The following is a 25,552-nucleotide window of genomic DNA, read 5'->3' as shown; positions in this document are numbered from 1 at the left end:
TCAGACATTTGCAGATAATTCAGCTTGTGATCAACGACTTGGAAGCTGCAAGAGAGGCGGACAAGGACTATGATTCCAATGAAGATGATGTACTCACCCAAAAGTTCGAAATCCACTTTACTCTTCTTGTTGATGCATAAAACTAATTCAAGTTTCGTCTTTTTTTTTCTCCGTTTTTGTAGGGCACATCAGAAGAGACTGCAAATTCCGAGTATAATCCAGAGGATGAAGCTGCTAGTAAAGAACCCGATAGGGCAATTCCTGCTAGATCTTACAATGACGATGATGACTGGGACGACTTTACAAGGTTATAGCACTTAATTTAAGAGTGATTTTTTTTACTTTTATTAGCAACAAAGATGTAAGCTTTTGTGATTCAAGGGTCATGAAAGAGCTTGGGTCATGAGTCATGGCTGAAACATAAGATTGAATAATTTAAAGATCCCCATTTCAAAACTGTATGTGACCCAATCGACTTTACGATTTTTTTGTTGTAAATAGCAAATGTCTGTAATTAGGAGATTGAATACTTATAATAGTTAACAGCAAAATTAATAAAGGATATCTATTAATTATAGATCAGAGTGTTTTACTTTATTCTCGCCATTGCTGATAAATCCCGCTTTGTGAACAAATTCAAGGAAATTATATAGAAAAAAATAATGCTCTGGGGTAGTGGAGGTGGTAACTGGCAAAACCTTAATCTGTTCATAACTTGAAATTTACTAAACTCATGTGGCTGAATGAAGTTGATGCTTTATTTATTCTGATCTTGATCTGATCTTATGTACAATTGTACATGGGGATGTCTTGGCTGAGTGAATTTTGTAAGATTTACAATTCATGTTTTCACATGGTATCAGAGTAGGTTTTGAACCTGCATACTCATCATTCTTCCGCGCTTTCTGTTAATTCTGCTATGAAATTCTAGCTTATTTTTTCTTCTTTATTTCACAAATACACAAAAATATTAGTTTTCTTGCAAATCTTACAAAATTCACTCAATTGTCTTTCACAAAATCCCATAATATCCACAAAAATGCCGATTTCTATTACTGATAGTAATGATATGGAGAATTCAGCTTTACATAATCCTTTTGGGGATCCTCTCTTTCTGGCAAATTCAGATCATGCTGGACTGAATTTTGTCAATACATTGTTCAATGGATGGAATTATCGGCCATTGGAGCAAAAGCATGACCTTAGCTATGGCAACGAGTTGCTATAGCTGCAATTACTTCTCCAAAATATAATATGTGGTGTAGATGTGACTCCATGGTGCGGTGCTGGCTTGTTAATGTAATGGAAGCTGAATTCAGAGAAGGTTTTATGTCCTTCAAGACTGAAAAAACAACTCTGAAATGAAGTGTTTGAGAGATATGGACAGATGAATGGTCCACTTCTATTTCAACTCTGAAATGAAGTGTTTGAAAGATTTGAGGAATAATGGACTGATGAATGGTCCACTTAGCAAGTACACGACAAGTGCAATCAGGAAAGTCTTCAATCTCGTCACTTTCATCCCAATATCACTTGAGTTTATTATTAACGTATTCTGCAATTGAACTGCTAATCTCGTCACTTTCATCCCAATATCACTTGAGTTTATTATTAACGTATCTTGAGTTTATTATTAACGTATTCTGCAATTGAACTGCTAATCTCGTCACTTTCATCCCAATATCACTTGAGTTTATTATTAACGTATTCTGCAATTGAACTGCTAAATCTCGTCACTTTCATCCCAATATCACTTGAGTTTATTATTAACGTATTCTGCAATTGAACTGCTGTAATTGAAATAGAAGACTTTCCTGATTGCACTTGTCGTGCACATGCAATTAGAGATGAATCTAATCAAGCACTTTCCTGAATAATAGACCTGTAATTAGAGATGAATCTAATCAAGCACTTTCATGTGTAAGTATGAATTTGGATTAACGCAGATGGTGTTCTTAATGAACAAGTCTACCATTTATTTTTTACTATTTCATAACTTCTTTTATTGGAATAATGATAAAAAAAAAGTTGTTTTAAATTTTTAGAAATCTAGCTATATTAGGATATTTTTTTTTAAAATAATAAGTTCATATATATATATATATATATATATATATATATATATATATATATATATATATATACACTAGTTGATTGATTGATTAATTTTTAGTTTGGCACATAATCAAACTTAGGAATCCAATTACGAACAAATATCTCTTTAGAACAATTCTCATTTATACTTTTTCAGATAAAGGCTCGAAAGTAACATATCGCGATTTACAAAATATGAGAAATCATACAAAATATAAGTACGGAAATGAAAGATAACCTTTGGAGTTTTTGAACCGTCTCCGAGGATGTAACCAGAAGTAAGAATTAGTTTTACATTATTATGCTCCACAATAATCCCAGAGCTATGGTATGGTCTAAATCGGATTGACATCATACACGTGTTAAATGCCATAATCATGAGAAATTGACATATTTAAAATTTCATTTAGAACTAATTGTAGTCTCTGTTATTATTTAACTCCTATATTCTTACCACTATACAATAATTTTCATTAGTTTAACTATATTCCTTAATTTTCGTGTCATTGTCCAAATGGGACATTTATTCGGAAGAGGAGAGAGTATTATTTATATTAGGTAGGAAATATTATCTTTAGGAATATTCTTAGGATTGTTCCCCAAGGTAATCCGCTATATATTGTAACATTTGTTGTCTAAATTTAGTTTGGAAAAAACTTTAAAGTTACACAAAATCTCATTGAAGACGGCACGTATCCGTCACTTTGGAGTGACGGATACCATTTCCTCTCACAAATGACCCAAATAGAGGAGAGAGGGAAGCACATGGGGGTGCCCCCACCTTGTCCCCCTATCCGTTTTGTGAGTGACATTATCTGTCATTTGGTCCGACCCGTTTTCAGCAAGACTAACTGTTAAAGTTAAGCCCTCCATTTGCTCGACCTTGTCTACTATATTTGACTATATCCTTTCTCATATACGAAGTATCATATACCTTTTTTTTTTTGCTATGATTTTTTTTTAACAACTGAAAAAAAAAAAAAAAGCCTATACTGGTCAAACTTATACATAAGATTTTTTTTTTTTTCGACAATTGTAAACCGCTTATACATAAGATTTTGCGTGACCCCTTTCATTTTGTGTAACTTGGCAAATATGGTCAAACCTTGCGTAGTATTTTTTTGACACTTTTATCCTCTCTTATCTTTACAACTTACATCTTATGCCACTATAGCTATAAATGTCAATATTTCATCCTAAGTAATGACAATTGACAAATGTCATTCATGTAGTATCCTACTTGAGGTCAACAATATATTTCACCTTACCTTTCGTATTTCATTTCAATTATTATATGTTTGCTTTTATGCAAGTTGTCCATTTTTTTCTAATTACATTTGTGTATCTCACTTAATTATTTGTACACTTTTTTGACATAATTTGATTCTCAATATTGTATACTCTCTATGTTTCGATTATTCGTTTAGCTTTGAAGCCTTTGATCATTATCCATAATTAATATGAACAAATTTTTTTATCACCTAAAGTCCTAATAATAGGTGTGTGATTTTCTATTAATTGTATTTGCTTCTTATCTTTTGGCCTTTTCGCGTTTAATTGTGATGTCCTTTGGCCTTATATTTTATTATTTTGATGGCCTTACTACGGATTCATGAGTGTAGGTTTGTTTTTACAACATCATACTCTATTACTCTACTTGGTAATACTATGAGAAATCTTGACAATTGGTAACACTATTATTTTGTTCTGCAACTGAAATGCTTTTGGACTAAAATAAACATATGCATATTCTAAACTATGTATATAGAAATAAACATATGTATAAGTGAGAATTTGTGATTTGTATATCACAATCACATTCAATGTTTCTAGTCTAATTAAATGTAGTGAGTTGAATCACGGGATAAGTTATATTAAAAGATGAATTGATGATATAGGATATACTTCGTACAACAAATGTTTCTACACCAGCTCGAAATCAAATAGGAATAAGTTAATCTTGACCCTTGCATTTTTCATAATCCTAGGCCCACACCTTAGATCATGTTTATCAGTAGGTTTGTTAGCCCTAATTTCTGCATTAAAAAATTAATTTTTATTCCTAAAACTACTTACAAGCCCTTCCTACTATTTTTCGTGTTTTATCAAGTCCTACCTTAACTGACCTCAATCAAATATCTACAATGAAAATAAAAAAATTATCAAACTAAAACATGTCAAATGTGGTCTCTAAATATAGAGCATAAAATATTACAAATGTTAGTATAAATCTTAATTTTTTATAATTTACAAATTTAATGTTATAATTGTTTTAAAAAAAGCAAAGAATGAGAGTTTCATTGTAGTTTTATAAAAAAATCCCTTCACCTATTGCGTGTTGCATGTGACGCGTTCCACTAGAGTTCCAATTTCCAAACGTTCTTCTGTATATTTCTACAATTAGGTCTAGCTTTCTATTTTATTTTCACTTTATTTATTTTAATTTCTTGTTTGTCTTTATTGCCGATAACACAGTAGTTATAAGGTAGATCCGCCAATGATCCTACCACGTGGCTGAAGATTAAACATGTACTGAAAATTTGGGGGCCCCATTTCCAGTGCCTGAAAAGCAGCTGACTCTAAACATTGGGACAATTTTCACGCCGTCATTCACATATAAAAAAGCAATCTTTATTATCTTCTCTTCATTCCAATTTCCTAAGTCATCAATGGTGATCCAACACAAATAGCCATTATAACAATTCACAAATACCCACCCCCTGAGGTCCACAGGAATATCACCCTACCGTTACTATTCAGTATTCACCACCAAAACCGTCACCTCTTTTGTAACCTTACCGGCCTTTTTCCGTTGTCGTAATTGTCACTACTCACCAACAAAACAGTAGCTGAGCACGTCAGATCAGCCTTAAATTTCCACTTTATTTCGTCTCTCTTACCAAAAAAACATTAGTGAGATTTTAGGAAAAAACAACAATATGAAAAAAGGATGCCAAATTAGCGATCTTACTTGGACGCCTCCCAGAATCGTGAAATCAAATGTAAGAGTAGAAAAACGTCAAATGTCGACGATTCCGACGGCGAAGATATTAGGTCCAAATGACGGAGAATTTAATATAGGAAGTGATCGTATACAACGTCCAACAACGGTTGTAATTCCGATTAAGAGAGCACTTTCTCTCCCTTCTTCAGTCATCCCTTTTTCTCCTACTTGTGTTGATCTACAGCTTTCCGCAATCCCACAACCTCGCTCTCACTTTTGGGATTTTTCATTAGGTATTTTCGTTTTCCGATCTTACTATATATATATACTCCCTCCAACTTTTTTTTATTTGCTTTTACACAGCCTTCAAGACGGCTTGTCTGGATGAAGAGTTTTGGAGGCTATGTTACATAATTGCACGTATGGTGATTTTTACAAATGTGTCCTTTCATTTCATTGCAGCTCGCAAATTTGGAAGAAATCTAAGCATGCATTGTTGCATATGTACGAGGGTGAGAGAAAATCAAAGCAGCGCGGACTGATGCGGACATGTTTTGGGCCCTACAAACGAGTCATTTAAAGGTTATAGTTTTGAGTCGGAATGTGTTAGATATGTTAAGAGGGTGCGTGTTTGGTGGCAATTTGGATCATCTCCATTTTCCCGTGTTTCTTTTCCCTTCTTTCACCAGCTGGGTATCTGGCATACCTAACATATGTTAAACATAACAAATCATAATCTTTGATTATGATTATTCTTTGCTGCAAATAAAACAATTAGACAATGTGTATATTATCTTCACCTTAATTCTCTCCTTAGATGGAGGAATATGTTTATATTGTTGCCATGTTTGTTTTACGTTCACATTAATGTATATCCCTATATATAGCTTGTATACTGATATTCTAATCACAACATTAATAATAAACCTCTTCTTATACTTTACATGGTATCACGAACCCTATCGATCCTCACCATCCTCATTGCTTTTCTCGGTGCAACCATGGCAACCTCCAACAACTCTCTCATTCCCAACAATGATGAACCAACAAAACCTCTCATCTCCATTTCGTTTCCGAACTGTATCAAACTAACACCATCAAACTACCGTACATGGCAATTCCAAATTACCCGGCTTCTTCGAGGCTATGGCTTATTCTCCTTCCTCGACGGAACCAACCCGGCCACCACCACCAACCACGATTACCCCACCTGCCACCGAATCAAAACCAAACCCTGATTCGAGACCAAACCCTGCTTATACCACCTGGTTTAAGCAAGACAACCTCATCCTCGGCGCCCTAGCCGGTACCCTTCATGACTCCGTCTCACCTGTCATTCTCGATGCCAATACCTCTAACGAGGCTTGGACAATCCTTGAAACCACATATGCCAACCCCTCACGAGGACACATCCGTCAAATAAAGGATCGTCTTCGTCACATCACACTCGGAGATGGTACCGTATCCGACTACATGCTTGCTATAAAATCCTGCACAAATCAACTCGCTCACCTCGGCAAACCTATGGATGCCGAGGACATCATCGACCAAATAATTCATGGCCTCCCTGTCGATTCCTACAAAAATGTTATCGACGCGGTTCCAGCCCGTGATACACCTATTTCATTTGAAGCCTTTCATGAACGCCTTATCCAACAAGAATTGCTTGTCAAACGCAATGCTCAAACCACATTCCCACCCACTACTCATGCCGACACCACCTTCCCACCTACTGCTCACGCTGCCAACCGCGGCTACCACCACTCCAATAACAACCAGACCCACCCAAATCACCACACCAACAACCGTCATCAACCCTCAACCTCCTCAAACCCTCGACCTTTTAAAGGTCGTTGCCAATATTGCCGCCAGATTGGACATGTAATCAGTAACTGTCCCGAATTCAAGCGCGACTATCCGATGGTTACATTCCCTCCACCGAAACAGAACAGGCCCCAAGCCAACACCGCCACATCCGCTGCCGCCCCTAACTCTGCCTATCTTGTGGATAGTGGGGCTTCCCATCACATCACAAATGATCTCGCAAATCTCGCCCTTCACAATCCCTACGACGGTCCCGACGACCTAATCATTGGTGACGGGTCAGCCCTACCAATCACTCACCACGGTTCATTCCTACCAATCACTCACCACGGTTCATTCACTACTCTTTCTCATTCTCGATCTCTCTTATTTAATAATGTCCTTGTCGTACCAACCATTGCTAGAAACCTATTATCCGTTTCTCAATTTTGCATTGATAATAATGCTACTGCACATTTCTCACCTATGTCTTTTTGTTTTAAGGATCGCTCGACGGGTAAAATTCTCATCCAAGGACCGTTTCAAGATGGCGTCTATCAATGGCAACCAACCACAACACCACCTCAAGTCTACACCAGTCTCAAATCATCTCCTAGTAGTCTATGGCACTCTCGACTAGGACACCCCTCTAATGCTACTCTTAAACATTTAAATGTTATTTATAATTTTCGTATCTCTGAATTTCCGCATTGTAATTACTGCCTCATTAATAAAAGTCACAAATTACCCTTTACAACCTCCACGCTAAATTCCGCTGCTCCTCTTGATCTCATTTTCTCGGATGTTTGGACATCACCTATACTGTCCCACGATTTATACAAGTATTATGTGATTTTCGTTGACCATTTTACTCATTATTTTTGGCTTTATCCTATCAAAAATAAATCCGACACGTTTACTACCTTCAAACGTTTTCAGGCTATAATTGAAAAATATTTTCAAAAACCAATAAAATAATTTTATTCCGACAATGGAGGGGAGTACAAAAAATTAAACCCAACTCTTCTCGATAATGGAATAACACACTTAACATCACCACCACACACACCCGAGCACAATGGTTTTGCCGAAAGACGCCATCGTCATGTTGTTGAAACGGGTCTTGCGCTCCTTACTCATGCCCAAATGCCGAATCAATTTTGGCCTTATGCCTTTGCAACCGCAACTTATCTCATAAATAGACTTCCTACCACTACCTTACAAAATAAAACACCATATCAATTACTCTTTAATCAAAACCCAAATTATAATAAACTACGGCCATTCGGATGCTTGTGCTATCCATGGCTTCGACCTTATACAAACCACAAACTTGACCCCAAATCAATTCCATGTGTCTTTGTTGGTTACTCAAATACTCAAAGCGCCTACCTATGCTATGAACCCGTCACTCAAAAACTGTATACATCGATACATGTTCGGTTTATTGCATGTATTCCCGTTTACCCAGCTTGCCAAAATCAGTCCCTCCCCTAACCCATCTCCTGATCAGTGGTGTAAATTAACCATTCCCCTTCTCGACCCTGCCTTACCCATTCCTCCTCCACAGGTTACTAATCCTCCTCCACCCCCGACACCAACCACTAACCCACCTCCATCCCCGACACCAACTCCACCAGACACCAACACTCAGTCTTCCCCCCAATCCCATGTTCGACAATCCTCAGCCACCACCTCCCCTGTCCAGTCCACCCCTGCCACCAGCTCACCACCACCGCCCCCTCCTCCACCTCCACCCCGTGCAGTTACTCGTCTCTCCAATAATATTATTAAACCTAATCCCCGCTACGCCAAAACCGCAACAGCCGCCACCCCCCACCTTACTCCAACCACCACCAAACAAGCTTTAGTCGACCCACGATGGCGCTTCGCCATGCTTGACGAACACCAAGCCCTAACTCGAAACCAAACTTGGACTCTAGTACCACGGTCTCAAGCCCAAAATGTTGTTGGATGCAAGTGGGTGTATCGAGTTAAGTACAACCCGGATGGTACCTTAAAACAATACAAAGCGAGACTCGTCGCCAAGGGTTTCCATCAACGCCCAGGTGTCGATTACTCCGAAACATTTAGCCCGGTTATTAAACCCGCCACAATTCGCTTGGTCTTATCTATAGCCGTGGCTCACAAATGGCCCCTCCACCAGCTCGACGTGAACAACGCGTTCTTGCAAGGCCGCCTCACTGTTTCCGTATTCATGACTAAACCTCCTGGGTTCATTGATCCGGAAAAATCCGATTATGTATGTCATCTTCAGAAAGCTATTTATGGGTTAAAACAGGCTCTGCGAGCCTGGTACACCGAACTCAAAAACCACCTTTTATCGCTTCAATTTACAAATTCAATTACTGACCCATCTCTTTTTATTTTAAAAACCGACAAAACCACCCTGTTCGTTCTAGTTTACGTTGACGACATCGTCGTCACCGGACCCAACCCATCCCACATACGCACCTTCATTGATAATCTCTCCCAAAAATTCTCTTTAAAGGACCTTGGACCCCTCTCGTTTTTCCTTGGAATTGAGGTAACTCCTACCAAACATGGGCTTCACCTCAACCAAACCAAGTATCTCTCCGACCTCCTACATAAATTCCACATGCATGAAAGCACCCCCGCAACCACACCCATGCTCGATCACCCACCCCTTCAAAAAGAACCAAATCAACCAGTCGAAAACATCACAGACTACCGAGCCATTATCGGCAGCCTCCAATACCTATCTTTGACCCGACCCGACATTGCCTACCCGATCAATAAACTAGCTCAATTTCTCACCCACCCTACCTCCACTCACTGGGTTGCACTTAAAAGACTCTTAAGATATCTCAATGGCACCTTACACCTCGGCATCCACATCCATCACTCTTCTCCACTTACACTTCAGGCATACTGTGATGACGACCATGCTCGTGACTCGGAAGACTACGTATCCACTACTGGTTATATTGTCTATCTCGGCCAAAACCCGATTTCATGGTTTCCAAGAAACAACGTGCTCTGTCCCGTTCTACAACTGAAGCTGAATTCCGAGCCGTCGCTGACACTACATCGGAACTCCTATGGCTCGTCTCTGTCCTTAAAGAGTTCGACTTCCAACAACCCCAGTCACCTGCCATTTATTGTGATAATTTATCCGCGACTCACTACTCCGCCAATCCAGTTTTTCATTCCCGGATGAAGCACCTAGCATTGTCATTCCACTTCGTAAAAGAACAAGTACGGAAGGGACTGATTCGAGTACAACATATTAATGGGACTGATCAACTTGCCGATACATTAACCAAGCCTCTACACAAGTCTCGATTTCTCGAGTTATCATCCAAGATCGGCCTTCGTCTCCGCCCGTCCATCTTGCGCGGAAGTGTTAAACATAACAAATCATAATCTTTGATTATGATTATTCTTTGCTGCAAATAAAACAATTAGACAATGTGTATATTATCTTCACCTTAATTCTCTCCTTAGATGGAGGAATATGTTTATATTGTTGCCATGTTTGTTTTACGTTCACATTGATGTATATCCCTATATATAGCTTGTATACTGATATTCTAATCACAACATTAATAATAAACCTCTTCTTATACTTTACAACATATAGGTCGTCGTCTTTAATGTTAGATTTGAATCAAGGTTAATTCAAATCATTTAATTTCAAGCAATGTATGCACCAAATAGTGAGTCTGGGTCATGTGTGAGTTGTTTCTCAAGTTAGGGTTTATATGGTTTATTATTTACTTTGAGTGATTTTGGATAGTGCAATAACTTCTTTAAAGGTGTGTTTGGGCTAAAACCACACAAATTGGCCAAAAACATCATTATTTCAGTTAAAAGTAGTTTCACAAGCTCAAACAACTTTTTCTTTTATCCTTAGAAATTGAAACATTAATTCGGTGCTTCTAGTTTTTTAAACCAATTCTTGAAAATCAAGTCCGAAAAATAAAAGCTCAATTTTGCACATTCACACCCAAAAAAGTTCTTTCTCTTTCTAAAAGAAATTCCCCAAAAAAACCCCCCTCTAATAATCTCCCTTAACCCGTCTTTGTAACCTCCACCCTCCCCATCCACCCACCGCCCCTTCTCTGTCTGCTCTGTCGCCGGAGATGGGGCCACCTTGGCCTATCTCCGGCGGTGTTCCCTCCGTCAATCCTTACTTTTAATCTTCAATCCCAATTTCTTCACTTTTTCTTTTAGATTCATTTTTATCAGTCGTCCGGGCAACCGACCTTCTCCTTTTCCGTTCCCCCCCTCTCTCCGTCTGTCTTGTCATCAGTCACCATGCATGCATCTGGAGTTGTGTTTGATCGGGGAGATGGCGTATTTGCTTGTCGCCCGCCTGGGGTTTGATCCCTCTTTTGCTTTCCCGTCCCTTTGTACCCTTGTCCTGTCACCGTTGTTTTGTTTCCAACCCAGGGGTGATCCCCCCATTCCCCCCACCCTTGGTTTAGTTTTCTCTGTGTCGATGAGTGTGCTCATCCGGTTGCGTCGCTGTCGTTCTTTGTGGTTTTGATTTGGGGCAGATATGGTGATCCCTTCATTCCCCCACCTATCGGTCCCATTTCCTTTTTCACTAGTGTCGTTCACTATCGTCCTTTGTTTGGTTTGTTTGCATGTAAGGCGGTGGTCCTGGGAGGTGTCGTTTGGTGATACGGGTGTTTGTGTCTTTGATCTGCCCGGTGGTGGTGTTGTTTGGTCTTCAACTCCTGGTTTTGTTGCATGCATGTGTGTTTTGGTGATTTTGTGTCAGTTGCGGTTAGAGTCTTTGGGTTGTTGGAGCTTCGGTTGCTTTGGAATCTTCGAGTCAGTTCTCTTCTTTCGTTGGAGTGGAGAAATTGGTTTGTTGTTATTTTAATTTGGATTGTGTGGGTTTGAGTTGGGTCCTCGGTGTGGTTGGCTGGCTTGGAGGTGGTGGTCTTTTTATCTTGTTGATGTCATCACCAGTTAATTTTCTTTCTTGTTTTTATGTTCTAATAATCTCCTTCTATAGGAGTCTTTATTGTAGTCTTGGGGCACAGTGGGTTTCGTGGTTCTTGGATGGGAGATTAGTTGAGATGAGCTCTCTAGTCCTTCTCAGTTTACTTGTTCTTTGGGTTGCTGGTCTTTGGACTGTTTGGGTCGATCACCACGGTGTAGGAGATTCTTCTCCGCTGAAGACAAGCATGTTTGGCTCTGATGGGGCATATTCTGCACCGCTGACCAAGTCAAACATACTGAGCAAGGTCAAAGATATTCACAGCAAGTCAACGACTTAAGCAGCCTAGCTGACGCAGACCATCGGCCTTTCAGCCTGGGTCTCGGCATGGCAACCTACCAGCCGGGGCACATACCCGCGTACTCATATCCAAGAACCCTCGGCATGGAGTCAACCAGGCTCGCCGGCCTGCCATAGGTCCCTCGGCCGAGGGTAGATCAGTCTTTCCACCTGCTACGCCACTTGGCCCACTTGGCCACTACGTGACAAAAGGTGAAAGTCTATAAATACTCCTCAATCCTCATTGAGGAAGTGATCCAGAATCTAACCTAAGAACCCCTTAAATTGGTATTATCTCTCTCATCTCTCTACAATATACGTCATCAAGCTACATACTACTTAATCACAATAAGTTCACTGACTTGAGCGTCGGAGTGAGTACGCTTGGCACAAAGCCAAGCCCTCAGTTTGCCCATTGTTGCAGGAGAGGCCGAGGAGAGCAGTCAAGGCTAGAAGAGGCATTATTCGACAAAGCTAGCGTGGTAAACAAACCTACTTCGGAATTCCAACCCGGAACAGGCTCGTTCTTCCCCTTTTCTTTCTACGCTCTTTTGGTGTAAGTGCACCTTGTCCGTTCCTTTGGCCTATGGGAATTGTTAGTAAATTTGTTGAAGTGGACAACGTTGCTCGTGTTCAATCTTTCCTTCATCATCCCGTTCTCGTTACTTCTGTCTCCTTTGTTGTAATTTTATTTTTAATAAATGTTTATGTAATCTTTAAGTTTGGTTTTGTTGCAATAGTCCTGTTAGTTGGACTGCTAGTGCAACCTAGCCCGGTAGCTTGTTTTGTATCTTTTGGGGTTCTATAATCACCCTCTTTTTCACTGTCAAAAAAAAAAAAATGCATTCATGCAATAAGGGAGGTCAATGAGTTATGACTTATGAGAAAGGTCAAATATCTTATCTTACGCCAAAGCAGTAACATGATCATGCATGCCTAAACGATGTTCGTACATCCAATTTCTTTACTAAGTCGAGACATGATCATGCCTAAACGCTTAAATTGTACACATGATTAAGTTTCGAGGGGGCAATTTTGTAGCCATGTAAACTTTGATCAAGTACCACAAGATGAGTTAAAACTCAAAATATTGAACCATAAAAGACATTGTGTAAAATAAATAAAGGGATATTCTCTCGTGTATTCCTGAACTTTTTCGTTTTCTTAGGTGTATACCTCTCGTTTTTCAAAAAAAAACTTTGAACGACAATAATTCTATGTTACGAGTTCAGAAAACGGTGTTTTTTTTTCCAAACCAATTATCTCGTCAAGGCCTTGAATTTGAAAAAAACATTCATCGCTTTTTGAACTCGTAGCGTGTAGTTATGGTTGGTCAAAGTTTTTTTAACGAATAAACTATGTCCGACCATAATTCCCGACTACGAGTTGAGACGTCAGTGAATTTTTTTTTCAAACTGAAAACCTCTTAAAGACGGTCAATTTTAAAAAAAAATTATCGTATTCTAAACTTGTAGCTAAGAATGGTTGAGGGTCAGAGTTTTTTTGCAAGACAGGTGGGGTACATCCTAGAAAATGAAAACGTTGAGGGGTACAAAAGAGAATATCTCATAATTAAATTAGTTAATCTTATCTTTATTAATACAAAAGCATTTCAAGCAAATCTGTGCAGCCAAGTCACCACATCCAATTTTTTTTTTCCAAGAAAATCATTGTGGGGCCCGCTCGAATTAATTTGTGGAAAACTACCATCTGGAGTTAAGTTTTACTATGACCCACGTTCTATATGACAATTAATTACAAAATATTGTTCAGTATATACAATTATTCATTCCAAACTTTATCAATCCCAAAATTAATAAGCATAAATAATGACATACTCCCTCCCATTCATCATAATCTTCCCCTTTGGTTTTGGCACAATATTTTAGGAAAAGTATTAAAATAAGAGTAAAAGAGTTGTGTGGGGTTGGTGATAGGAGAGAGGGATGAATTATTAGTAGTTAAATAAAGAATTGTGGGGCCAAAACATAAAGAAAAGTAATAAAATAGTAGTAAAAGAGTTGTGTAGGGTTTGGTGATAGGAGAGAGAAACGAATAAAATAAGAGTAAAAGTTTCTAAAAATAGAAAGGGGAACATTAGTTGAATAATCCGTTTCGGAAAAGAGAGAACATTATAGTGACTGGGAGGGAGTATATGCATAAATATATAAATCCAAATTCAAACAATTATAAATATACATAATAAAAGCAATGTTCTTCAGCAATTTGAATAAATCTAATTTGTTCCGGGTGTGATTACGGAGCAGTGTTGTTACCACGTAAGCTATGATGAATTTGCTTGACTCTTCCTTTCGGCCTCTCCTGAAACAATGAACAAACTGAGGGCTCGGCTTGGTACCGAGCGAACTCACTCCGACGCTCAAGTCAGTAAACTTAAAAGGATTAAGTTGTGTGATCCTTGGCAAAGTATATTGTAGAGAGATAAGGGAGTTAATACCAGATTTAGTGTATTGTGAGATGATTAGGTTCTATTTCGGATCCTTTCCTCAATGAGGGTTGAGGAGTATTTATAGACTTTCACCTTTTGTCACGTAGTGGCCAAGTGGCAGAGCAGGTGGAAAGACCGTTCTGCCCTCGGCCGAGGGACCCATGACAGGCCGACCGAGGGGTCTTGGATATGAGTACGCGGATATGTATCCCGGCTGGCTAGTTGTCCTAGCCGGGACCCAGTGACAGTAGACAGTGCGCAGACGGCTAGTCATCGATATGTCGAATTCTTTGTGGATGTCTTTGACCTTGGTCAATATGTTGACTCGGTCAGCGCAAGTAATAATTTCTGCCCCGGCTTTGTTCTTCCTCGGCTTGGTTCTGCTTAGGCCGTACCGTATCCCCCCTCCACATGGATGTGTAAAGGGCATCAAATGTGGAAAAGAAAATGGCGCTGGTCGAGACCGAGGTTGTGAGTGCCGTGTGCTTTTGAGTGCCCCCAGTAGGTCTTTGCCAAGCTTGGTTGAACAGCGGGCCGTTTGGCAAGTAGATACCAAGGATCGTGTTTGAAGAAGATACGTCGATTGGCATTCTGTCAAGGAGCGGGTTGAAGAAGTTTTCTAACTGTTTGTCGATTGGCATTCCATGGCTGCATGCTTGACACGTGGCTCGGCGTTGATTGGCTGACGCTTCATGGGCTTTGCCCTGATTGGTCGGATTGAGTAGGCTTTGCTCTATAAATAGGGCAGTTATCCCCTTATTTTGGCCTTCCAAATTTCACATTCTCAAAAATTTTTTCTGCTTTCTATCCTTCTTTGATGAAACCTCTCTCTAGTCTTCAAAAGCGTTACTCGGTGTAACATTCCCTTCCAAGGTAATCAAACAAAATTCTTCAACTTTTTTCTTTGTTAAATATTTGTTGTCATGTCTTCTGCTGATGCCGGACCTAGTAATCCTGCGCCGGGGGGCTCCCCGTCGCGTCTTGATGAAAAGGAGGCACTGGCCGCCATCCCGATAAGGTCCGGGGGCCCTAGGTATCCTTCTCCTGAGGTTGATGATCAGCATCTGGAGGATTTCTCGGATGATGGTGATGGTGATGATGAGGAGAGGACTCATTCCGATGAGGAGAGGCCGCATCTCCTGGATCACGGCGATGCCTGTAAGATCGGCCCTGATCGTGCTTGGACCAACAAGTTCGCCAGTTGTTCTGGTTCCGAATTTTTCGAACATCATTTCTCCTTCGGCAGGGAGTATAGGATTGTTATTCCTAAGGAGGGTCAGGTCGTCTGTTGCCCTTCCCCGGGTTGTATCGGCGTATACATGAGACTCCTGTAGTACGGGCTCCGGTTTCCTCTGAATGCATACGTTGCTGCCATAATTAAAGCAATGAACGTCGCTGTGGCACAGCTGCATCCGTTGGCCATTAGGACGATTGTTGGCTTTGTGTGGCTATGCCAGTTTAAGGGGGAGGCCCCAACGGTGAACCTATTCCGCCGACTTCATCACCTTCGAATGAATGTCCAAGGTGGCAGGGGGTGGTATAGCATACAGACCGAGCCAGGTTATATCACCGTCCCTAAGCTTACTTCCTGCAAGGACTGGAAGGCACGGTGGGTATATGTTGAGGTTCCAGGGGATTATCCGCTGCCCGGTCCTTCCAAAGCCGCGTCTATTTGCGGTGTGATTGTCGGGGGGAGCGTGAGAAACATGTCTCCCGGAGTAAGCTTAAGATGGAAGCCATCAGGGTCCATCTTAATGAGGACGAAAAACGGGCAATGAAGCTGTTTGAGACTGAGAAGGATGGGACGCCGAAGGGATGGATGCCCCCGACGCAGATCATTCTTCTGGATGAGCCGCTCTGCCACGTCGGCCTCATACCGGCCCTCGAACAGGGTGAGTGGGGTCGGTGTGAGGCCCATCTCTGCTTTTAATGTTTCTGTACCTTGGCCTTGGTTTATCTTCTTTCGTTTAACTTTTGCTTTGTTTCCTTTGCAGACCGTTTTGGCCCGGATCTGTCTGAGGATATCCTCAAGAGGATGGGACTTGACAAGGATAAGAAAGTTGTTGAGTTGCATCCGAAGGCCGATACACGTGATCGCAGACCGGCGCCAAACGACCTCATGGATCAGCAGTTGAAGGCCCTAGATGTGACGGGGGCCCAGGCGAAGGTTGCCAGTAAAGTGCCACGCCGTATACGAAAGGCAATATCTACGACGGCGACGGCGTCAACCCCGGCTCAACCTTCAATCCCTGCAGTCCAAAAGGAGACGGTGGTAGTCGTCGATATTACCGATGAGGAGGTCACCGTTGCAGAGGAATCTCCTCTTTTGCGTAAGACGAAAGAGACAAGATCTCTTCTTTGCCACCCATTCTGCCGCCGGGCAAAGGGAAGGGCCCAGTAGGCCCTCTGTCTAAAGCCCAGGATCGTACGGATCTAACCGTGGCTCGATTTAGGCTGGTTCATTAGGCGTTCGATGACGGGCTCTCCGCATGTCAATGAATGTTGACATGGATGCTTTGTCCGCATTTTTGTAGATCAACCGCCGCCGTCTTTCGGTCCCTCCGACAGCGACCGGAGAAGCGATCAGTGCGGACGGGTGATAAGAATGCCGCCGTCGTCTCCTCCTCCCCCGACGCCTTCCCCTTGCCCCGATTAGGAAGATCTTTGGCGAAGTGGGCCGACATGGCGGTGCTCATATTATGGAGCAAGAAAAGGTCATGGCCGAAGTCGCCCCACAACTTGAGCGACTCGGGCTTGAGCTCGATCTTTGCGAAGAAGGAAGGCGAGAGGGCCAAGGTCGAGGCTGAGAAGGCGGTCCTTGCCGAGCGAAAACTTAGGGAGGACGCCGAAAAGGCGGTCCTTCTTTGAGAGAGCTAAGGTTGAGGCCGCGGAGGCGATGCCGCTAAGCGGGCTGAGGAGCGTGACCACCTCCAGGTCGTCGTCGACTTCACCGCCACGAAGAGGGACGAATGAAAGTCCCCGTTTAGGGGCCCGTGCGAAGGTGCTTCGGAACACGAGGGCTATCATCACCCAGAGGGAGTTGGACATTGAGACGCTCCAAAGCGTCATCCTCCCTAACATGTGCGCCCAATACCGGGACCTGGCCGAAGAAGCCGCCAGGGAAGTGATCGGGGAGCTCTTTCCTGAAGGTTCCTTCCCGTGGGAGAAATTTGATGAGCTGTTTGATGATAAGCTCGATGCTAAGGCGAAGGCCGCGGAGGAGAAGGCCGCGGAGGAGGCAAAGGTGAAGAAGGAGGAAGAGGAGGCTGCGGAGAAGGCGGCCCATGCCGAAAAGGCGAAAGCGGCCAAGAAGGAAGCCGAGAGGGCAAAGGCAGCTGAAGCTGAAGCTGCCAAGTCGGCTTCTGGGTCGCCTATCAAAGATGATACTGCTGATGTCGCCGGTGGCGGCGAGCAAAGAATGCATAGGGAGACGGGCGGTCGTCACCGGTTCACCGGCATCTCGGATAGCTTCAAATGTTCGGGGCTAATTATTAAGCCTTTCCTCCCTGCCATCTTTTGGCACTTCATGTCTTATGTCCGTACCCTTTTCTTTGTTCCTTCTTTTTGTAAACTTTGGTAGGTAGTGTTTAGGCTATCCCTATGGGGACGGCCGTCGATTTCTTCCTTGTATTTCCTGTAAACATTTTAGTAAGAGTTTGTTTATTTTGCCTCTGGCTTGGCCGAGGTCTTTTTCTCATTTTTGTCTGAGTTGTCTTCCTTCGTTATTAATTGAGCGCTTTTTCTTTCGTTTATACCTTCGGCTTTTAGCCGAGGCAGTTAGAATGCGTATCTCAACTGTACTTAACGTTTTTAAACATGTTGGCGTGTCGGTCGCTTCCTCCACCGCCCGAGGCGGTCATATTTGCGTTTCCCAACCGCTGTTGTGAACATGTTAGCGTATCGGTCGTTGTGTCCCATTGCTTCCGGCTTTGGCGGGAATCGAGGTTACGCGCGACAGCGTTCGTATCTGTAGACTATATTGGTTGCTTCCTCGTTCACTCTCGGTCTTAGTTAGCCGAGGCGTCAGATTTGCATCTCAACTGTACTTATACGTTCCTAAGCATGTTGTTCACTCTCGGTCTTAGTTAGCCGAGGCGTCAGATTTGACTGCTGTTGTAAATATCTTGGTATGATCATGGAGAGGACTCCTCATGTTGATGGAAAACATGGAACACTCTTTATTAGATGTAATCACACGTTGGGGTGCCCACATTGGTCTTGGACACCTCCGCCGTTATACGAAGTATTTTCTAAGATTGTCGGTGTTCCAGTGGCTCATTAGAGGCACTCCCTCCATGTCTGTCAGCCGGTATGTACCCGGCCTCATTTCTTCAACCACTTTGTAGGGTCCTTCCCAGTTGGCCGTCATTTTGCCGTGGATGTTTCCTTTGTTGGTGGCGGCTGATTTTCTTAGGACTAGATCTCCTACTCTTAAGTCTCTTTTGTGGACCCTACGGTTGTATGCTCTTCTCGTTCGATTTTGATATACTGCCAAGTTGAGCCGTGCCGTGTCTCGGCTTTCTTCGACCAGGTCTAGGGAGGCTTTTAGGCCTTCCTCATTTTCTACTGGGTCAAAAGTTTGCGTTACAATGTCGGCACCGTTGCTTCTATTGGCGAAGACGGCCTCGGATCCATAGACTAAATGGAATGGATCGTACCCGTTGCTTCTTTCTCCGTGGTTCGAAGTGACCACAGGACGCCGGGTAGTTCATCAACCCACCTTCCTTTTAGATCTTCCACCTTCTTTTTCAACCCGTTAAGTATCGTTTTATTAGCGCTCGCCCGCCTTTGCCCGTTGCTCGAGGGTGGCGGACGGCGAGTATGCAAACTTGATACCGAGCTCTTCTAGCCAGTTCATCACCATGTCACTCCAAAACTCTCGGCCGTGGTCAAATACCATTACTTGGGGTAACCCAAATCGAGTTATAACGTTCGCCCAAATTACTTTTCTTACGGCCATGGTCTTGGCAGTACTGCGACGGCTTCGACCCATTTGGTGAAGTAGTTAACGGCGACAATCAGGTACTTTCTTCCTCCGGAGGCCGTCGGAAATGGCCCTAATAAATCCATCCCCCACTGTGCAAAAGGAAGGGAACTAAGCACCGGTTGCGGGTCTCGGGAAGGAGCATGTATCACCGGAGCATGCATCGACGGTTCTTACACTTCTTGGTCTTAGCTCGGAATCCTCAAGCATGGTGGGCCGAAGTAGCCGGCTCGGAGAGCTTTGTGGGCTAACGTTCTCGCCCCATGTGATGTCCACAGATGCCTTCGTGTATTTACACAAGATTAGCCCCGCGTCGGGTACCGGGCCGACACATTTCAAGAGTGGTCTTATTACGGACCTTCTGTATAATTCTCCTTCGAACACCAAGTACCTTGCGACGATCCTCTTTATCTTCGAGACAGACATGCGGTCCCCCTAAGAACTCATTTGTTAGTTTGTATTTCATTATCGGGGTCATCCACGTCGTCTCGGCTTCTATGTCGCCCACCATGCAGAGTGTGTCATTGATGCTTTTAGCATTCCTGATATCCACTAGCACGGTTCGGCTGACATTCTTGATGCTTGAACTGGCAAGTTTTGAGAGAGCGTCGGCTCGGTTGTTCTCGGACACAGGAATGCATTGGATCCGGAAAGATTTCAATTTTGCCGTGTCGCTTTACCCTTTCCGGTATCTTACCATCCCGTCGTCCCGAGCCTCAAACTCTCCTCTGACTTGGTTAGTAACCAATAGTGAGTCTGTCTTCAACACAATGTGCTCTGCTCCGGCAGCTCTAGCTAGCTCGACTCCAGTTATCACCGCCTCGTATTCGGATTCGTTGTTTGAGGCCGAGAAGGTAAATTTCAAGGCGTACTCAAACTCGTCCCCGTTTGGGCTGATGATAAGGATGCCGGCTCCTGAGCTGTTCGTCGTGGAGGATCCGTCGGTGTATACTTCCCATACTCCGGGATTTGGTTCTTCTTTATATGTGCACTCGGCCAGAAGTCTGCAAGTGCCCCGCCTTTATCGAGGGCCTCGGCTTGTATTGAATGCCGAAGCCGGATAGCTCTACTGCCCATTTGATGAGCCTGCCGGATTGTTCAAATTTTTCCAATGCTTTCTCCAATGGTTGGTCGGTTAAGACCGTCACGGGATGTGCGTCGAAGTAAGGTTTCGGTTTCCTTGCGGCTACGACGATAGCAAAGAAAGGTCGCTTTTTCAATCGGTGGGTAATTTCTTTCGGCGGGCAACAATGTATGGTGACAAAGTAGATTGGGTCTTCTTTGCTTGTCTTCTTCTCGACGATTACGGATCGACCGTGGCCGAGGTAATCTTGCTATGTATAGATATAGCGTCTCCCCCGATCGGCACAGGACGGGGTTGGGAGAGTTTGAAGATGAGCTTTCGGTTGCACTGAAAGGCGTGCTCTGTTCCTCCCCACCCAAGTCTTTATTCCCCTTCAACACTTTGAAGAATGGGGTGCTCTTGTCGGTGACCGACCGAGAGATAAAACGGGCGAGAGCCGCCATCCTCCCGGTCGATCATAACCTCTTTTCGATTCCTCGGCTCCCGGCAGTCCAAAGATTGCTTGGACTTTCTCGGATTGGCATCAATTCCCCGGCGCCGACAAGGACGCCGAGGAACTTACCTGCCCGGACACCGAAGTTGCATTTCATTGGGGTAAGTTTCATCTTGTATTTCCTTAGTGAACAAAATGTTTCGCTCAAGTCGGCCAAGTGCTCATTGTCGGACTTGCTTTTTACAATAGCATCGTCGACGTAAGCCTCGATGTTTCGCCCTTTTGATCTTGAAACACTTTGTCCACCAGCCTAGTGTAAGTTGCGCCAAATTTTTTTCAAACCGAACGGCATCATTTTATACATGTATGTGCCGTGTATGGTGATGAATGCGCACTTAGGCATGTCTTCTTCGGCCATGAATACCTGATGGTACCCTGAAAAGGCGTCGAGCAGGCTCAGCATAGTGTAGCCTGCCGTTGCGTCTATTAAACTATCTATTCGAGGCAAGGGATAACAATCTTTAGGACATGCTTTATTGAGATTTGTAAAATCCACACACATCCTCCACCCCCCCCCCCCCCCGATGACTTCCTCACCATTACAACATTAGCTAGCCACTCGGGGTAAGTACAAGGCATGATAAAGCCTGCCTCTAATAGTTTGTCTACCTCGGCCCTGATGGCCTCATCTTTCTCGGCCGAGGAATTCCTCATCTTCTCGCTTGACAGGCGAGCGTTGGAGAGTACGTTCGACTTGTGAAACGATCACCTCTCGGCTCACGCCTGGCATCTCGGCGGCTGAGTACGCGAAGACGTCTTTGTTCTTCCTCAGCAGGTCTAGGAGATCGGCTCTGAACTTTGGCTCCAGGCCGACACCGACGGTTACGGTGCGTCCTGGGTCAATTTCCACTTGCTCGGTCTCGGCCCCCTCGACCATGCTGACGTTGTTGGTGCTCATCGGATCACCCTCCCGTCGTAAGGATGGGCTCTTCCCCTTCTCCGATTTCTTCGCCACTTTGAGGGACTGCATGTTGCACCCTCTGGCGGATACTTGGACATTGACAATTTCGTCTTTCTCGTCCTTTGAGACGAGCTTTTGTGCCTCCCCCCGGCCGAGACATACATCAATGTCGTGGGCCGGATGGACATTACAAAGATCGGCCTCGCTCGAGTGACTCGGCTATAAGGACATTGTAGGCGGACGAACCATCAATGACCACGAACTCGGACCAAACATTCTTAGCCGTATCTTCCGGCCAAACATCACCGGAACTTGATTGATCCCGGGGGCACCAGCCGCCCCCGAGAAGTCAGATAGTGGGTTGGTACAGGGGCTTAGGTCCTCAACCTTCAGACCGAGATTGAGGAAGCATTCCCTGAATATGATGTTTGTATAGGCGCCTGTATCAATTAGGCACCTCTTAACCAAGTGGTTGGTTATGTCTAGGTGGACCACCAACGGATCGCTGTGTGGGGCTACGACTCCTTCGTAGTCTTTCTTTCCGATGGTTATATCGGGGACGGTGGAAGCGGGGATCGCTGTGGCGGGCACAAAGTTGATGGCTTGGTAAAGCTCATTTAGGTGCCGTTTGTGCCCATTAGCGGACCCTCCGTTCTCGTTACCTCCGGTAACCATATGGATCACTCCTATCCTCTGGAACACCGATTTCCTATTCGCCCCGTCGGAGCTTGATTCCGGGGCCCTAGCTACATACTTGCTGAGGGCCCCCTTTCGGATCGGCTCCTCGATGGCGTTCTTGATCTGCCGACGATCGTCGGTCTTATGGCCGATCCCGGCGTGGTAATCGCAAAATTGGCTTGCGTCGCTTTCCCCCTTCATCTTGGGGGTCTTGCCCATTTCTGCCCTTCGTTCTTGCTCAGGGTGAAGACCTCGGCCGGTGATTTGACCAGAGGGGTGGGACCGCTGTACCGCTTATGGGTGTATGGTCCCGAACTTCCCCCGGCGCCCGCCGAGTTCTGTTTCCTGTTAGATCTCTCGGGCCGTGACCGATTGTCGTCACGGCGTCCTTCATCAGTATTCTCCCGGCGGCTCCTCCTTCCTTGGTGCCCAGCTTCACTGTGGCCTACCCAGGTCTTGTGGTAATCCTCCACCTTTATGGCTTGGTCCGCCATCCTTCTGGCGGAGTCCAGGTTGAGGACCTCGCACTTGATCGGCTCATTTTGAGGTCGCCCTTCGGCGGGCCTTTCATCGCGCGAAGGCCGCCAATTCACCGTTTTTAGCTCACGGATCCGTTGAGCTTTTGTGTCGAATCTCTTCACGTAGCTCAGCGCAGGACTCGTCTTCCCCCTGTCGGATAGTGAGGAGATCGGATGTCTCCACGGCCCTCCTCTTGTTGCAAGAGTATTGGGCTATGAAGTTGTCTCTTAGGTCGGCATAGAATATACCGAACCATCGGGTAGCCCTTGTACCAACTCTGGGCCATCCCATGAAGGGTTGTTGGGAAGACTTGGCACCATACCTCATCGCCGCTCTCCGTCCGACATGTAAGACTCGAAAGCCTCGGCGTGGTCGGTTGGGTCACTCTCCCCTTTGTACGATAGGCCGGCGGCTTCGGTTTGGTCGGCATGGAGACGTCGAGGACATAGGCGCGAGGGGTCATCGACCACGTGTCGAATGACACGTGGCGATCGGCTCCTCCCGCCCTAGTCCGCTTCTCTCCCCGTGGCGGGAAGGGCTTCTTGTTCTCCGACTTTGGAAAGTCGGGCTTCTTTCTTCGCTTCTTCGGGGTGGCCTCGTTGGTGCCGCGCCGACGCCTCCCCTTCCGCGAGTGCGGGAAGGACTTTGGTCCGACACCGACAACACGGGCACCGCCGGCGTTTTGTACGCCCACCTCTTGCGCTCCGGTCAAGTTGTTCGAGTCACTTTATGGACCCTGGTCACTGCGGCGTCTTTGCCGTCACCGTCGTTGCGGCGGGGGTGATCGGCGTATTACCCATCGAGTCCCGGAGCGACTTGATTTGTTGCATCGACCACATGTCCCATTATTGTGACTGGCCGTGGCGGCAATGTTTAGCTGTACTATCGGCATCCCGTACGCCGGTTGAATTACTCGGCGGTGGGGGAATGCCCGATCTCGAGAATCGTCTTGTGTCATCCTGGCAGAATGCAGTTTCGTCGCTCACAAATACTTCTTGTTGTTTTGACATCTTCTTAGCTTGATAGGTGGGTTTTGTGTTTTTGTTTTTTTTGTAAGGGATTTAACTAGCTTTTAGTATCTAATCCCCACAGACGGCGCCAATTGTTCCGGGTGTGATTACGGAGCAGTGTTGTTACCACGTAAACTATGTTGAATGATGACTTTGCTTGACTCTTCCTTTCGGTCTCTCCTGAAACAATGAACAAACTGAGGGCTCGGCTTGGTACCGAGCGAACTCACTCTGACGCTCAAGTCAGTAAACTTAAAAGGATTAAGTTGTGTGATCCTTGGCAAAGTATATTGTAGAGAGATAAGGGGAGTTAATACCGTTTTAGTGTATTGTGAGATGATTAGGTTCTATTTCGATCCTTTCCTCAATGAGGGTTGAGGAGTATTTATAGACTTTCACCTTTTGTCACGTAGTGGCCAAGTGGCCAAGTGGCGGAAGCGGTGGAAAGACCGTTCGCCCTCGGCCGAGGGACCCATGACAGCCTACCGAGGGGTCTTGGATATGAGTACGCGGATATGTATCCCTACCGGCTAGTTGTCCTAGCCGGGATTCAAGTGACAGCCGACAGTGCCGACGGCTAGTCTGTCATGCGATATGTCGAATTCTTTGTGGATGTCTTTGACCTTGGTCAATATGTTGACTCGGTCAGCGGGTGCAGAATATGCCCCATCATAATTTGTTTCCAATAAAACAAAAACACAAATTCTTGAGGGAAAAAAGTAATTTGCTCATAAATTTATAATAGTCAATTATTATTTAAAAATAAAAAAATTACGAGAAAAATTACTAAAATCAATACACTAGAAGAAAAATAGAAATAAATCACTAAAAATTGAATATAAGAAACGCACAAAAAAAGTGAAAAAATGCTTAAAAAATAGACATTGATAAAAAATAAAAAGTATTTGTTTGGAATAAAATTTATGAAACGCTATTATCAACATCAATAAAAATAAATAAAATATCATCAAACCTCAAAATAATCAGAAGGGGTACTTAAACTTTTCTTCCATAACCCATAAAATTGTTCAAATAAGGATGAATTGAAATTGATGGTTTAAATTGAAGTTAGATTGGACTAAGGTTGAACCTAGGATGGACAGAAAGAGTCGGTTGTGGCAGATTGATAGAGGCGGCGGAGAGATAGAAACAGAATTGAAGAAAGAAAGACCGAGATACTTATTTGTTTATAGAGGCGACTCCACCATTACCGACCACCGTTGTCGTCCCACCACCTCTTCCCCACCGTCACGAACATATCATGCTTTATCGCTAGTGATGGTCATTTACGCCAAACACCATCAAACCGCCAACACGA

The 25,552-nt window shown here is 44.0% G+C and overlaps 1 protein-coding gene across 2 annotated transcripts in view; it reads left to right on the top strand.

Moving 5' to 3' along the window:
• LOC141618645 (uncharacterized) overlaps window positions 1-25,552 on the top strand; it is a 253,286-nt gene that overhangs the window by 3,114 nt on the left and 224,620 nt on the right. Inside the window, exon 2 of one of the 2 annotated variants that reach the window (XM_074435736.1) lies at window positions 183-456. The exons of the other annotated variant lie outside the window; for it this stretch is intronic. The gene's annotated coding sequence lies outside the window, so the exon portion shown is untranslated. Of the gene's footprint in view, window positions 1-182; window positions 457-25,552 lie in introns of those variants that run through there. 2 annotated transcript variants of the gene reach the window in all.

The sequence above is a fragment of the Silene latifolia genome, chromosome X (genome assembly GCF_048544455.1).
Source record: "Silene latifolia isolate original U9 population chromosome X, ASM4854445v1, whole genome shotgun sequence".
Lineage (NCBI taxonomy): Eukaryota > Viridiplantae > Streptophyta > Magnoliopsida > Caryophyllales > Caryophyllaceae > Silene > Silene latifolia.
This window is presented reverse-complemented; position numbering and strand designations above follow the sequence as displayed.